General features: G+C 40.5%; 1 pseudogene across 1 annotated transcript; it reads left to right on the top strand.

Annotated features, from left to right (window-relative positions):
* The first annotated feature begins 774 nt into the window (after positions 1-774).
* TTC39D (tetratricopeptide repeat domain 39D) lies at positions 775-3,784 on the top strand (annotated as a pseudogene). Its single transcript, XR_013402844.1, has one exon. The product of XR_013402844.1 is annotated as a tetratricopeptide repeat domain 39D (transcript).
* The last annotated feature ends 324 nt before the right edge of the window (positions 3,785-4,108 follow it).

Raw genomic sequence — 4,108 nt, 5'->3', positions numbered from 1 at the left:
GTGTTAGCCAGGATGGTCTCGATCTCGTGACCTCGTGATCCACCCGTCTCGGCCTCCCAAAGTGCTGGGATTACAGGCTTGAGCCACCGCGCCCGGCCTCCATAGAGAAATTTTACAGCTATCACAGTACAGTTCTACAACATGATCTTATGAAATTGATATGTTGGAGGAATGGTTACAAAAGAATTCTTTTGCTTACAAAGGATTTACTTTGCAGTTTTGTTTTGTTTTGTTTTGTTTTTTTGAGACGAAGTCTTGCTCTTGTCCCCCAGGCTGAAGTGCAATGGCACGATCTCGGCTCCCTGCAATCTCCGCCTCCCGGGTTCAAGCGATTCTCCTGCCTCAGTCTCCTGAGTAGCTGGGATTACAGGTGCGCGCCACCACGCCCAGCTCATTTTTTTTGTATTTTTAGTAGAGATGGGGTTTCACCATGTTGGCCAGGCTGGTCTCAAACTCCTGACCTCAGGTGATCTGCCCACTTCGGCCTCCCAAAGTGCTGGGATTACAGGCGTGAGCCACCGCGCCCAGCCTGCAGTGTTTTTAAAAAACCATTTTTTCCTCATCTATAGTTGAATTTAGAAATTTTTTAAAAAGCATGTTTTGTTTAGTACCTTCCAAATGATTTGAACTTTTCAGAAATGCATCTTCTGGGTAACTAAAATTATTTTTTGTTCCCCCCTTGTCTGACATAGATGATAATATCCTAATGCCGCACCTTACAGATAGTTGTTTGTTTGTCTCTATTTTAACAGCAACACCTCAGACTGAGCTTTGTGTGGAAGAAGTGACCTCAATCAGGAGATCAGGAGCTACCCTCATTACAACCACGTCACTCCACTTCCACTTCAGATATTTCTCATCTGTAAGTGGGGAAACAAATGATGTCACTTGCTCTAAGTAAAATAAAAAGTAATCAGGAGGACAAGTTTGAAGATGCCTGTGAAAGTATCCCTGTGGCAACGACGATGAATCTACCATCTTCCTTGGAAGAATGCACCACTGGATTGTATTTATTTCTAAATAATAGATTCTCAGATGCAATAAATCTCATTCATCCATGGTCTAAAAACAGCATGTACCATTCCCTAATGTATGGTATCCTTATGGTTGTCAAGGCCATACTGACTTTTGAGCCACATGATTTACAGATTGGAATGATGGCTGCAAAGGATGCTTTGAAAACCTGTGACAATTTCCGAAAAAAAACTAAAATGACATTGTCTCATCTAGTAAGTAGACAGGGAATAACAGCTATCACAGAAGAGGAATTGCATGCAGAAGTCTGTTATGCTGAGTGTTTGATGTTGAAATCCTTTATGTCACTTATACAGGAGGAGAGCATGCTTGCTTTTCTTAAAAGCGGGATCAGTGTTGGGTCAAGTTACCACATATACAAAGACTGTGAACAAGTATTAACACAGATCCCTGACAACCACAGCAAAGCTCACAAACACCTGGTTGGAGGTATAAAATTTGGACTTGGAGCATTCAATTTGATGTTATCACTTATGCCACCAAAGACACTTAAACTACTCAATATTATTGGATATTCTGGTGATAGAGAAGTGGGCTTGGCTTTGCTTCATGAGAGTGCATCTGAAACCCATATAAATAATATCTTAAGTCTTTTGACTCTACTCTTTTATTACAATTATGTCTATGTAGCTTTTGGTGTTGAAAAGGTTTACAATTCTGCTACAGAGGATCTCTTCCTAGTCTACCTCCAGAAATTTCCAAACTGTGTCATATTTAAATTTTTCCATGCACGTTCTAGTATGCTGAAAGGAGATTTTGAAAATGCACAGTTAAAATTACAGGAGTGCATTTTTACTCAGAATGAATGGAAGCAGGTTCATCACCTCTGTTACTGGGAATTCATGTGGTGCCACATTTTACTGCAGGATTGGAGGCAGGCTTACCACTACGCCAATCTACTGTCTCAACACAGCAGATGGTCCAAGGCAATATACGTGTACAGTAAAGCTATCACCCTGGCTTTGCTTCCTTCTGATTTTGTGAAATCAGTAAGTGAGGATATGAACTCTCTCTTCTTAAAAGTGGAAAGCCTGAAAATCAAATTTTTAGGCAGTGCTGTGCCAATAGAGAAGTTTGTTGCAGAGAAGGGTCAGCGCTATGGTACTACAACAGGCTGGTTTACAGCCCAGCCCCTTCTGGAGTTCATATATGCCTGGAGTGGTTTCCTAGTCATGAGCAAAAAGAATGAGCTTATTTCAAGCTGGCTGTCAATAATCGACAAAGGAGAAGACCTTTTACAAGAAAATCCACATAAAGTGTATGGCACAGATGACATAAGTTTATTAAATTTACTGAAAGGCCTATGCCTGAAACACTTAGGCAAATATTCAAAGGCTGAGTATTACTTTAATTGTGTCATTCAAAAGAAGAAATTATTAAAATATGACCACTATTTGGTGCCATATACTTACTATGAACTGGGAATCTTACACTATCTCAAAGGAGACTATGACAGTGCAACAAAAAACCTAGACAACGTAAGAAATTACAAAGACTATTCCATGGAAAGCCGATTACAGTTTAGGACTCACATAGCACTTGAACAAATAGCCAAAGAAAAATGACTTAAACACAAAGTGTGGTTTTGTATAGTAGAAGTGAAATATCTACAGTGAGCAAGTAATTAACAGGTAGAAAAATCATATCTTTGCAGAAAAAAATTCAAGAGGCAGCTGCCAAGAATCTGATCAGTAATGAGAAAGGAATGGGCCATGACTTTCCCTCTTTCTTTCTCATACCTATAAAATGCGATGTCTTAGAGGCAAATGAGGTGAAGCACATTCTTGAAAACGAAAAGGCAAATGATGTACATTAAAAAGAATTCTATGTTATAAATTCATCAATTATGTTAGAGAACATTTTCAAAACCTCAAAAACATTTTTAACATCTCACTAGATAATTTATACAACTCACTATGCTAGGAATCCCAGTGCCCTATACATATTTTTATTTAATTGTTTTTCTCTCGGCCTTAGTGCCATCTTCTTGGAAACCTCTGTGCCGTGAGAGCCAAGTGGAGGAAGACGCGAATGCACAGGCTGAAGTGTAAAAGAAGAAAGATGAGGCAGAAGGCCAAGTCAACCAGTAGCTTGTGTACCCAGAAACATGGAATGCCAGAGGCTGGAGATGCTGGTACAAGTTGTTGGACTGCATGCTGCTGTCTAAGTGGATCTAGAGCTTCCATCACCATCTGATCACGGATACTACCTCTGATACCCATCTTGCTTGTAACCAAAACAGCCCATGTTGGTTCTTTGCCCTGGAACTGTGACATTCTGTACTATTTCTCTGTTCCCTTGTGGCTGAGTATAACAAGCATACAATAAATCACCTCTTCTGCTGCCTTAGCTGAAGAATTAAAAAATTTTTAAAAAGACAAATTTCCAAACAATGATGCACCGAATGGCACAGACTCTGAATGATTTTCCATTATACACAATCATTTTTATTGGCTTTTTATACCAGAGGGGCTTGTCCGCCCTGGGTGATCAGTAGTATTTCTTACCCTTTTTTAGTAAGAAGCAGAATGTGAGTTTATAATTTGCCACAGAATAGAGAAGAAAGCCCTCTCCTTCTTCTACACACACATAAACTCTTTGAAGATAACTGGGAGAGGCCAAGAAGATAGATGCAGTGGCAGTCAGAGGAAAAGTTTTGTTACCACGTAATCCTCCCTTTACTTGTCCTCCTTAAGGTGTAATTCTTAATAAGACCAGCTCTTCAACATAATTAAACTGATGGCATCTATCCATTGTGAGTGGGTTAATCTGAGAGTAAATAGCAGCTGTAGGGATGGGGCTTGGTATTGTTTTACTTGCCTTAGGGTTAAAAAAAATGACCTAATTTCCAAGTCATTAAGTCTGGCTAAGTGTGTCTGCCTGGTAGTCACCCTTTGAAACAGAACTTGCGCCAGGCGCGGTGGCTCACGCCTGCAATCCCAGCACTTTGGGAGGCCAAGGCAGGTGGATCACGAGGTCAGGAGATCGAGACCATCCTGGCAAACATGGTGAAACCCCGTCTTTACTAAAAAGTACAAAAAATGAGCTAGGTGTGGTGGTGGGCGCCTGTAGT

Source organism: Macaca mulatta, chromosome 13 (assembly GCF_049350105.2).
Source record: "Macaca mulatta isolate MMU2019108-1 chromosome 13, T2T-MMU8v2.0, whole genome shotgun sequence".
Lineage (NCBI taxonomy): Eukaryota > Metazoa > Chordata > Mammalia > Primates > Cercopithecidae > Macaca > Macaca mulatta.
Note: the sequence above shows the minus strand (reverse complement) of the source record. Positions and strands in the feature narration are given on the sequence as shown.